This window comes from Dendrobates tinctorius, unplaced genomic scaffold (assembly GCF_039654945.1).
Source record: "Dendrobates tinctorius isolate UK_male_01 unplaced genomic scaffold, ASM3965494v1 ptg000115l, whole genome shotgun sequence".
In the NCBI taxonomy this organism is placed as follows: Eukaryota; Metazoa; Chordata; class Amphibia; order Anura; family Dendrobatidae; genus Dendrobates; species Dendrobates tinctorius.
In genome coordinates this window covers 15,672,661-15,685,719 of record NW_027361783.1, presented here as the reverse complement: position 1 = coordinate 15,685,719, position 13,059 = coordinate 15,672,661, and the positions used below count along the sequence as shown (strand labels likewise).

The following is a 13,059-nucleotide window of genomic DNA, read 5'->3' as shown; positions in this document are numbered from 1 at the left end:
ATATCAGCCAGGGAAGACACAGCAAAGCGGGTGGCTGTCCTGAAAAACATGCATCTGCAATGTCTTCACACCAAACAGCTGGTTAGGCGGAGTAATGCGAAGGCTGCTCAACGCCTAGAGTTAGCAAGGGAGGCTATGAATCGAATGGGTTTGCAGAAATATGTGGTTCCGGTACCCAAAGCTCTGATTGGGAGAATCAGTGGAAGATTTGGGAAGGTAATGCAAGACCTTGTAAATAGCTTCGGTGTGGTGAGGGTGAGGATCCCTCCTGATGATGAAGACCAGGTATCCAGTGAAGAGGGTAGGATTCCCGTCCTGGTGGTTGGCTCCGTGGAAAGCCTGAGAAACTTTCGGATGCTCTTGGAGTATCGAGTGGGGTATCTGCAAGAGATTGAGCAGTTGAGGCTGGACCGTTGGCGAATCAATAAAGAAGTACGGAATACCAGGTGGCGGCCGCCTTCAACCCAAGATGTAAGGACCCAAAGGGTTCCTCCAAGAAGTGACAGGGCAGATGGTCGAAGAATGTCAGCAAGTGGCAGTTCAACGGGCGATACGACGTTGAGAGACCGTAGTTCCTGTGAGACCCTGAATGAGTCAGACTCAGGCCAGGCAGTAGGCCCGATTAAGACTGTTATGCTGTTATATGCCGTTTATGTTGCTTCTGTCGGTTTATGATGGAGGAATAAACCGCATGGACTATGTTATGATTTATGAAAACACGGTGCCGGATGTGATTTGTTTGCTGCCTAGCGAGGATCCCCTAACTGAATGACAGCACTACCTCACAATGGTTATTAGATCGCCACTCAGTCGTCTTTTTTCTAAACTAAATAATCCTAATTTTGCTAATCTCTCTGGGTATTGTAGTTCCCCCATCCCCTTTATTAATTTTGTTGCCCTCTGTTGTACCTGCTCTAGTTCCATTATATCCTTCCTGAGCACCGGTGCCCAAAACTGTACACAGTACTCCATGTGCGGTCTAACCAGAGATTTGTACAGAGGCAGTATATTGCTCTCATCATGTGTATCCAGACCTCTTTTAATGCACCCCATGATCCTGTTTGCCTTGGCAGCCGCTGCCTGGCACTGGCTGCTCCAGGTAAGTTTATCATTAACTCGGATCCCCAAGTCCTTCTCCATGTCAGATTTACCCAGTGGTTTACCGTTCAGTGTGTAACGGTGATATTGATTCCTTCTTCCCATGTGTATAACCTTACATTTATCATTGTTAAACTGCATCTGCCACCTTTCGGCCCAAGTTCCCAACTTACTCTGTAGCAGAATACTATCTTCTCTTGTATTGACTGCTTTACATAGTTTTGTATCATCTGCAAATATCGATATTTTACTGTGCAAACCTTCTACTAGATCATTAATAAATATGCTGAAGAGAATAGGTCCCAACACCGACCTCTGCGGTACCCCACTGGTCACAGCGACCCAGTTAGAGAATATACCATTTATAACCACCCTCTGCTTTCTATCACTAAGCCAGTTACTTACCCATTTACACACATTTTCCCCCAGACCCAGCATTCTCATTTTGTGTACCAACCTCTTGTGTGGCACGGTATCAAACACTTTGGAAAAATCAAGATATACCACATCCAATGACTCACCTTGGTCCAGTCTATAGCTTACCTCTTCATAAAAACTAATTAGATTGATTTGACAGGAGCGATTCCTCACATATTCAGCACCATGGGTCTGCTCCAGACGTAGTCGGCTCCATCAATTTCAAAATCCTTATTTCAAAGTACTGATTTCTAAGTACTCTGAATTAGACTAGAATTCTAGAATGCTTTTGGCCACTCATGACTCCTACAGTATTGTCATCATCACCATCTGACTGAGATGTTCTGTTCCCACAGGTATGCATTGCTGAATATCCACCACTTTCCCATGCTCCTGTATGCCCCATGTGAACTGCATTGTATTTTATATGGTATGCATTGCTGAATATCCACCACTTTCCCATGCTCCTGTATGCCCCATGTGAACTGCATTGTATTTTATATGGTATGCATAGCTTACCCATCTTCTTGTATCCATAATTGTACTCCATCTTGTTATCTTTGCCACACATCTAAGTGGTCTGTATAACCCCTTCCCCCTTTTATGACCTCTGCTTAACCCTGTGCATTTGGCCTGGGCAGTCACACCCCACTTTCACTCACACCTGATTGTCTTTAGCTGCACATATATTCAGCACCTTGGGTCTGCTCCAGACGTAGTCGGCTCCATCAATTTCAAACTCCTTATTTCAAAGTACTGATTTTTAAGTACTCTGAATTAGACTAGAATTGGACTGGAATTCGACTGCAAGGTAACAGCCTATAACACCACAACAATGTTTCACATTCTTTTTACTGTCACCCCCATACTACTCTATTTCTACCTAACTCCTGCAATCCCCCCTCCTAGTAAGGAACTATTCATCTCCCCCTCCATTCTCCCCAGCCACCTAACCTTCTCCTCACAACTGTTCCTCCACATACAATCCTTTTTCTCCAGACACACACGGCCACATCATGTCCTATCCTGCTCCCACCTTCTAATGCTCTGTCTACTACTCCTTATTGCTGGCGACGTATCCCCAAATCCTGGCCCTCCTCAACACATCCCTACACTCACTTCTACGACCCTGCCACGATCCTCTACATGTCCTTGCAACCATGATAGCCTCATACCCATTCATCCAGCCCCCACTCCCTCAACCCCCTTACCTGGAGCCCTATGGAACGCAGGCTCTGTCTGCAACAAGCTATCATTTATCCATGACCTCTTTATCACCAACAAACTCTCCTTCCTCGCCATCACTGAAACCTGGCTCACTCCCTCTGACACAGCCTCTCCAGCTGCCCTTTCCTATGATGGATTCCATCTCTCTCACATCCCTTGCCCCAGCAACAAACGTGGTGGAGGAGTTGGCTTGCTCCTGTTTGATACCTGCTCCTTTACCCCAATTCCTCTGCCACCCTCCGCTACTCTTCCCTCGTTCGAGGTGCACTCCGTCCGCATCTATTCCCCCTCCAACCTCCAACTGGCTGTCATCTACTGCCCTCCAGAACTAGCCATCTCCACCTTTCTCGACCACTTCACCACCTGGCTACTCCATTTCCTTTCTGCTGACATCCCCACCATCATCATGAGCGACTTCAACATCCCCATTCACACTTCCACCCCGGCTGCCTCTAAACTTCCATCGCTCACGGCTTCCCTCGGCCTCACTCAATGGTCCTCTGCGGCCACTCACAAAGATGGTCACACACTGGACCTTATCTTCACTCGTCTCTGTTCCCTCACTAATCTCAATATCTCACCCCGCCCCCTGTCTGACCACAACATACTGACATTCTCTTCCCTCTCCTCTCCTACTGAGCAACCCCCACTCCATAAACTCGCTCACCCTTGCAGGAATCTCAAACACCTCAATTTACAATCACTCTCTAAGTCCCTTCTCCCTCTTACAGACATAGCTTCCCTTCATGACACAGATGCTGCTGCCACTTTTTATAACACCACAATAACAGCAACACTTGATTCGGCTGCCCCCCTCACACAGAGCAAAACTTGAACAATCAACAGGCAGCCCTGGCTGACCAGCCTGACCAAAGAACTGAGATGGGTTTCCAGGGCCGCTGAGCGGAGATGGAAGAGAACCCATTCTACTGAGCACTTCAACGCATACAAGCAGTCCTTTGTCAGCTTTAAGTCCACGCTCTCTGCCGCAAAACAAACTTACTTCGCATCTCTCATATCCTCCCTGTCTCACAACCCTAAACAGCTCTTCAACACTTTCAATTCTCTACTCCGTCCCACAACACCTCCTCCCCCTCCTCTCATTTCTGCTGAAGACTTTGCCTCCTTCTTTAAGCAGAAGATCGACACGATCAGACAAAACTTTGGCCCGCAGCCCCCAATGCCCCTCTTAGCTGCTCAGCCCTGTTCTGCAAAAGCCAGTTTCTCCACCATGACAGAAGATCAGCTTTCCACCCTTCTGTCAAGATCACACCTCACCACTTGTGCCCTCGACCCACTTCCGTCTCACCTCATCCCTAACTTGGCCACAGTCCTCATCCCATCTCTAACACACCTTTTCAACCTTCCACTTACAAATGGTGTCTTTCCCTCATCCTTCAAACATGCCTCAATCACACCCATCCTCAAAAAGCCCTGCCTTGACCAATCCTCTGTGTCTAACTATCGCCCAATATCTCTTCTCCCTTACGCCTCAAAACTACTGGAACAGCATGTATATATTGAACTGTCCTCCCACCTTTCCTCCTGTTCCCTCTTTGACCAGTTACAATCTGGCTTCCGACCGCATCACTCAACTGAAACTGCCCTAACTAAAGTCACTAACGACTTAGTAACCGCCAAGAGCAAGCGACACTACTCTGTCGTCCTTCTCCTGGACCTGTCCTCTGCCTTCAACACCATAGGCCATTCCCTCCTGCTACAGACTCTCTCATCTCTTGGCATCACAGACGTGGCCCTTTCCTGGATCTCACCATACCTAACAGACCAAACATTTAGTGTCTCCCTCTCACACACCACCTCCTCACCTCGCCCCCTGTCTGTCGGTGTTCCCCAAGGCTCTGTCCTAGGACCCCTACTATTCTCCATCTATACCTTTGGCTTGGGACAGCTCATAGAATCCCATGGTCTGCAGTATCACCTCTATGCCGATGACACGCAGATCTACCTATCTGGACCCGACCTCACCTCCTTACTGACTGAAATCCCACAATGTCTGTCTGCTATCTCAGCCTTCTTCTCTGCTCGCTTTCTCAAACTGAACATGGACAAAACAGAATTCATAATCTTTCCCCATCTCACTCTACCCCTCCACCAGACCTATCCATCAATGTCAAGGGCTGCTCTCTTTCCCCAGTCCCACACGCTCGGTGCCTTGGGGTGATCCTCGACTCTGCGCTCTCTTTCAAACCACATATCCAAGGCCTCGCCTCCTCCTGCCACCTCAAACTCAAAAATATTTCCCGGATCCGCTCATTACTCAACCACAAAAACACTAGTGCATGCTCTTATCATCTCCTGCCTTGACTACTGCAACCTCCTACTCTCTGGCCTCCCCTCTAGCACTCTGGCTCTGCTCCAGTCCATCCTACACTCTGCTGCCTGACTAATCCACCTGTCTCCCCACTATTCCCCAGCCTCTCCCCTATGCCAGGCCCTTTACTGGCTTCCTATTGCCCAGAGGCTACAATTCAAAACCCTAACCATGACATACAAAGCCATCCAAAACCTGTCTCCTCCATACATCTGTGACATGGTCTCTAGGTACCTACCCGCACGCAACCTTTGATCATCTCAAGATCTCCTTCTCTACTACCCCCTTATCTCTTCTTCCCACAGCCGCATACAAGACTTCTCCCGTGCTTCCCCATACTCTGGAACTCCCTGCCACAACACATCAGACTCTCACCATCAACGGAAACCTTCAAGAAGAACCTGAAGACCCACCTGTTCCGACAAGCCTACAGCCTGCAATGATCCTCGGTCTACTGAACCACAGCAAGACCTGCTCTACCCTCTCCTACTGTATCCTCACCCATCCCTGTAGACTGTGAGCCCTCGCGGGCAGGGTCCCCTCTCCTTATGTACTTGTGTGTCCCTTGTCTTACACATGTTTATTATACTTGTCTATTTTTCCCCTTTTCACATGTAAAGCGCCATGGAATAAATGGCGCTATATAAATGCATAATAATAATAATAATAAACCCATGCTGATATGGCATAAAACAGTTAGTCTCATTGAGATAATCCAGAATAACATCCCTCAGAAACCCTTCAAATATTTTACCAACAATAGAGGTTAGACTTACTGGCCTATAATTTCCAGGTTCACTTTTAGAGCCCTTTTTGAATATTGGTACCACATTTGCTATGCGTCAGTCCTGTGGAACAGACCCCGTCGCTATAGAGTCTCTAAATATAAGAAATAATGATTTGTCTATTACATTACTAAGTTCTCTTAGTACTCGTGGGTGTATGCCATCCGGACCCGGAGATTTATCTATTTTAATCTTATTTAGCCGGTTTTGCACCTCTTCTTGGGTTAGATTGGTGACCCTTAATATAGGGTTTTCTTTGTCTCTCGGCATTTCACCTAGCATTTCATTTTCCACCGTGAATACCGTGGAGAAGAAGGTGTTTAATATATTAGCTTTTTCCTCATCATCTACAACCATACTTTCCTCACAATTTTTTAATGGGCCTACATTTTCACTTTTGATTCTTTTGCTATTGATATAGTTGAAGAACAGCTTGGGATTAGTTTTACTCTCCTTAGCAATATGCTTCTCTGTTTCCTTTTTGGCTGCTTTAATTATTTTTTTAGATAAAGAATTTTTCTCCTTATAGTTTTTTAGAGTTTCAACGCTGCCATCCTGCTTTAGTAGTTTAAATGCTTTCATTTTACTGTTAATTGCCCCGCTTACTTCTTTGTTTAGCCACATTGGGTTTTTCCTCTTTCTTGTCCTTTTATTCCCACAAGGTATAAACCGCTTACAGTGCCTATTAAAGATGTTCTTAAACATTTCCCATTTATTTTCTGTATTCTTATTTCTGAGGACATTGTCCCAGTCAACCAGATTAAGGGCATCTCTAAGCTGGTCAGACTTTGCCTTCCGAAATTTCAGTGTTTTTGTGACATCCTGACATGTCCCCCTAGCGAAAGACACGTGAAACTGTACAATATTGTGGTCGCTATTTCCTAGATGCCATATTCACATACATATGGCAAAAGTTGTTCATTTACTTCTGCTAAAATGGAAATAAATATTTTATGTGTTTACTTGCCGTGCATGGTTGTACAAATTAATGTGCTGAAGGAAGTCACTTATTTTTTACTGACTGAATTATAAGACTTTAGAATATCAAAGATTATCACAACAAAATGAGAGATCCTGGTCTCTGTCAAATACCGCTTATATAATCTAACAAGAAGAACGCCGCCACACAGAGCAAGATGAAATTTTTCAGCTTTGTGATAGAAGGGAATTTTCATCCCAGTCGGAATCATTTCCCTAATGTATTGTCATTCTCCATATGTTGTAATAGAAAAAAGGGATATTGCGAACATTTCTTGGGAAATTATTCATTCTGACATTTTCTGAATAGGGAAGGTAATGAAAACACATTACTATGCTTTGTGATAGCAATATAGCGCAATAAATACACTATACGATGCCCCATAATTTTGAAATTCACTGCATAAAACCAAATAACTAAAACTCTATTGGTGAACTTGTATATTTGATTAATTAAGTGGTGTCATGGAAGAAAATTAAGTGATAAAAAGCGTTTCAACATACTCTACCCTTCAAGTCTTTAAAGTTGAGAAAGCTCAAGGGCAGAAGCCTCAATAGAATTAAGATTCAATTAATGTAATAATTACTCAAATCGCTTGTCTGAAACACTTTTTGTCATCTCTAGAAGTTTTTGAACTGTTTTCTGTGATTTATTAATGTTGCTAGACTTTTATTTTTAACTAAGCTAGTACAAAAAGAATGCAATAGTATGTTAATGTTCAGGAATATATGCACTGTAAAAAAGAGATTTTCAGACATTTTATAAAATATTAAATTGTGTTCAAGTGACACCTATAACGCAGCTGGTTACATGTGGAGATACAGTCTCTTGTTCTCATTCAAAGAGAAAACCATTTTCTGTCTAAAATATGGAACTCTTGGGCTCATTTCATCATGTGCATTTTTTATGTCACTTTCCTCTTTTTTTATTTTGTGGTATCGGTTAATGTTTTGATGCCAAATTCCTCAAATTCGCAGACATCGTTCATGAATTTTACAAAAAATAAAAAAAATGTTGTTTCTTTTTTCTTTAACTGTTTTATGCAGCTAAAATGTCGCAACATTTAGTGAAATAAAAATTCACACATACAGTCATGGTCAAAAGTGTTGGCACCATTTAAATTGTTTTAGAAAATGATTTAGTCCAGAAAATTACTGCAGTTACACATATTTTGTTATACACATTTATTTATTTAGTGTGTTTTGGAACAACTTAAAAAACAGGGGAAAAAAGGCAAATTGGATATAATTTCGCACAAAACACCAAAAAAGTAATTGGACCAAATTGTTGTTACCTTTCCAAAATTGTGCACAAACAACTTTGTTTCAAACATGTGATGTTCATTCAAACTCACTTGTGGCAAGTAACAGGTGTGGGCAATATGAAAATCACACATGAAACCAGTTAAAAAAGGTGGGAAGTTGACTCAATCTTTGCATTGTGTGTCTGTGTGTGCATGGAACAGAAAGAGGAAAAGAGAACTGTCTGAGGACTTGATAACCTTGAGATTGCTGATATGTTTCAACAATTTTGGTTATCTCAGGAGATCTTGATGTTTCTTTGTCCATGGTGCTCAACATAATCAAGGAGTTTAGAACTCTTGGCATTGTAGCTAATCACCTTGGATGTGTACAGCAGAGAAAAATTGATGAAAGGTTGCAACACAGGATAATTCGAATGGTGGATAAGCAACCCCAATTAAGTTCCAAAAAAATTCAAGCTGTCATGCAGACTAAGGGTGCATCAGTGTCAGCGCGATCTATCCATCGGCATTTGAATTAAATGAAACACTATGACAGGAGACCCAGGAGGTCCCCACTGCTGACACAAAGACATAAAAAATCTGGACTGCAGTTTGCAAAAATGTACATGAGTAAGCCAAAGTCCTTCTGGGAAAGCGTATTATGGACGGATGAGACTGAGAAAGCGCTTTCTGGTAAAGCACATCATTCTACTGTTTACCGAAAATGGAATGAGCCCTACAAGGAAAAGAACACAGTGCCTACAGTCAAATATGGTAGAGGTTCAAAGATGTTTTGGGGTTGTTTTGCTGCCTCTGGTACTGGGTGCCTTGACTGTGTGCATAGCATCATGAAATCTGAAGATTGCCAAGGATTTTAGCCACAATGTAGTCAGAAAGCTGGGTTTGTGTCTTGGGTCTTCCAGTACAATTACCCCCAAAATACTTAAAAAAACACCCAGATATGGGTGGAAACAAAGCAGTGTAGAGCTCCTAAGTGGCTAGCAATGAGTTTGGATCTAAATCTCATTTAACACCTGTGGAACACCAAAGGATAGGCCATCAATGTGAAAATAGTGGACAACCTTTTAAATGAATCACGACCATCTGCTCCAACATGTCCCCTCATCAAGACCGGCAAAAGAATCTCCGGTCTTGATGAATCGGGGTCTGTATGTAGTAAATCTCTCAGAGATATTGCTTAGAGGTAAATATTAATCTCCATAAGCATAGAAGAGTAACAACAAATACATTGTCATGATACAAATCCAATAGTTATAACAATCTTTCAAATCAAAATTTGCAGAAGAAGAATTTGCTATTTAATATTTTTCAACCTGTCATCTGATACTGTCCTTTATTTAACAGACTTCAAGCATAAACCTCAGTAAATAGATAGAATGATCCAACAATTGCATAATAGATTGAAAAGCAAATATCAACACTTTTATTTTCCCTGACACCACAGGTGAATTTAGTGTTTCTAGATTTCACTCTCATCAATATAATCCCTCTAAGCTCTCTACTTGAAGATTTGAAGCCATCAAGACGAAAGAATCCTAGGGGATACACTGCACAGGCAAAGGACTCTTTTGCCGGATGGTTTGAATGAAATATCCAAAATTATTTTTCAATTGCTCATTTATAAAATTATCTATTAATCATCACCCTCTTCCTCAACTCCTTCCTCCTTTATACATTTTTTTAAAAATTTTTTTCTTTCATCTGCTTGCTTTTTCACATATCCCAGTTAGATTCTCAAATACTCAGTGGCCAGTGGCCACCTTTCCAGGTTCAACATCTATTGCTCTAAGCTATGGCTCACCTGCTATGGCTCTGCTAAGCCACAAGTCTGGATGGAAGGCAAGGACCAGAGGGGTGTTGGTGCAGTGAGATATATCAGAGAAAGATAATCCAGACTACACGTGAAAGAGCAGAGCAGGATATGAACCTGGAATGGTGCAGAGCAGGGGAGCTGGATATGCTAGACGTCATGAAGAGCAGTGTGGAACAGTAGAGCTGGATATGCTAGATGTCATGTGAAACCATGTGGAGCAGTAGAGCTGGATATGCTAGACATCATTTGAAACAGTGTGGAACAGAAGAGCTGGATATGCTTGACATTGCGTGCAATATTTAGCTTGACCCTTGTCTTCTGTAGGAATCAAAGTCTGCTATTCCTGGTCATGTGAATATGATATCAACTAGTCAAGCCAGTGATTGCTCAGAGTTTCACCATGCACAAGCTAACATTGGATTATGCTCTCACATTGTAAATGACCTTTTTTTTATTTTGATATGTCCGGCACATAAAACAGTAATTTTTCTGTTATTTTTTTAATGAATTTTTATGCAGATTCTACAGGATTGTCTTTCATATTATATAAAAGTTATATTTTAGCCTTGATGGCTATAGTAGGAGACACCTTTTGAGGGATTTTTGTACATTTATCAAATTTAGAATTTTTATTTTGCAGTTTTTATTCTATTAGTTATTGATGTGTAAATTTTGACATGAAGTTTGAATGCCGTATTTTGTAGAATCCATCTTGTGTCCTTCACGACTTAGCTCTGAAATGTCATTTGCAGCATTTTATTCTTTGAATTTCACACGTCTTATTGTCTCATAGATATTAAACCCTGTAGGTAGTTCTAACCCCTGGCAGACAACAGATATTGTCAGGAGGAGCGGCGTCCATCACAAATTTTAAAAAAGTTAATTGTGACAACATTTCATAGAGCAGGCACAATAGAGAAATGTGAGAAAACTGAATAAAAGAAAAATTACATTCACTGCTCATAGCGACCAATCACAACACATTTTTCATTTTTTATGAGCAGTACAAGAAAGAAAGCTTTACTATTTAAATACTAATTACTAGGTATAATCAACAAACGAGTTTTCTTGTTAATTGTAATAAATATCCTCCTTTGTTTTCTCTTTCCTATTAATTTATTACAACTTTCCTTACATTACTAACCCTTCTTGACCAAGCGATTTTCAATTTTTTACACTTTCATTTTATTTTTCCCCTTCTTCCAAGAGCCATCATTTTTTAATTTATCTGTTAACATAGCCATCAGGGTTGGCATTAGAGGCAGGCAGACTAGGCATCTACCTAGGGCCCCCACTTCCCCAGGGGCCCCCAGCCCGTGGTGTGCCACTAACAGCAGTATACTATGTGGCCACCATAGGGCCTGTGAGTCAATTGGGCCTGGTGCAAGCGCCTCTTCCCTCGCATCGTGCATTCAACTTATCAGCATTATACCCGGCCTGTTAACCCTCTCTACGGCACAGAAAGAATTAAAGGAGTTAAATCACCCACATGTGTCTGTAAAAAGTGCTTAGACAAATTAGACTGGTTTGATGCATTGGGGTCAGAAGCGTCTCTGACATGCTTTCTGAGTCTTTGTTTTAACTTGCGAGTGGTACACCCTGCCTTTTCTTTAATCTTCAACATTTGGATATTTTCTCCTGATGGAAAACATCATTGTCATTAGAGATGAGCAAATTTATTCAGAATCGATTCAAAATGCGATCAGATTTGAATATTGTTTTTGCAATATTCGTCGAACAAAGCCGAACGTTATTAGAGTCAATTGGAGTAGAAATTACTGAATATGTTCGGAACCGATCATCAAACATACATTCGGTACGAAACGTGTTCAAATATGGTATGAATATGTCAAAATCAGATTCAGGGCCAAAATCCGAACAAATTCGCTCATCTCTAATTGTCAGTACAATTCCTAAGTGCATGGGTTATCTCACCTATGGGCATACCCTTGATGATATTCCTAGAGTTGCATGAATTGGCATTTACAATGGTGTTGCTCAATACTTCTTTGCAATAAGTATGAGTATCTTTGGAAGATAAAGTTAAATCCAAAAAAACAAACAGTATGCTCTTGCCAATGATAGGTAAATTTAAGATTGTATTGATTGTCATTCAAATATTGCACAAAGTGTGGTATGGTTGCTTGATCACCTGACCATAGTAAAATTCAGGCATCAATATAGCGACCATGCAACACCACATATTGATAAACAGGATTTTCTGGGGAAAAATTTGCAAAAGATGGAGGCATGTTTGGACCCCATTGGTACACCAATCAACTGTGAATAATAACCTGCAACTAAAAAATAATTTTGAGATAATAAATATTCTAATGCCACAATAATGAACTGTATCAGATCCTGGCTATATAATGAGTACTTATCTAAAAATTTAGAGATAGCTGATAGACCCTGTTTGTGCTGTATACAGTAATACAGTGATTCCCCATCACAACTAAGCCATGAATAATTAGATTGCCAAAAGATCGATTTCAAAATATTCAAAACATGTTTGGTGTCTCTCAAAAAACCTGGGCATAGGGGCAATAAAGGTTGTAAAAGTGAATCAACCCAATGGCATAGATTCTCGTTCAAAGAACCAATTTCAGCCACAATGGATTTCATGCATGGTGGGAGTCGGTTTTTGTGCACCTTAGGTAACGAATGAAAAATCAGGACTACAAGATGTGGTACAAAAATATAATCATATTGTTTCTTATGGATAGCTAACAGAGCAAGACCTTCATCCTATAAGTATTTCTTCATAAAAACAAGAGTGGTATCACCTGTTTACTTTTTGATATGTCGTTTATAATAGCATTATTTAGTGATACATATGAAGATGTGTTGAGAATTACCTCTGATCCACCCTTTTCTGCAGAGCGCGCCATCAATCAGGTTGAGTTTTTTTGTCCAATATAAAGCCCGTCTTGGTTGATGGGATAAATTGCGTAAAGCAGTTCGGTCAATAGTTTTATGTAATATAATTAGATCATCCTGTACTAACTTCTGAAATGTATCCATAGCCCCAGATCTAGATTATACAGGGTAAAATGAAGAATTGTTAATAACAAAATGATCAGACTGATTGACCACAGATGGTGATTTTCTAGTTTCCAAATCCAAAACAGATAATTCTCTATG

General features: G+C 41.4%; 1 long non-coding RNA gene across 1 annotated transcript; it reads left to right on the top strand.

Moving 5' to 3' along the window:
- The first annotated feature begins 255 nt into the window (after nt 1-255).
- On the top strand, nt 256-6,821 carry LOC141101158 (uncharacterized). Its single transcript, XR_012234902.1, has 2 exons — nt 256-2,019; nt 5,380-6,821. It is a non-coding gene; the product is annotated as an uncharacterized lncRNA (long non-coding RNA).
- Nucleotides 6,822-13,059: the final 6,238 nt, after the last annotated feature.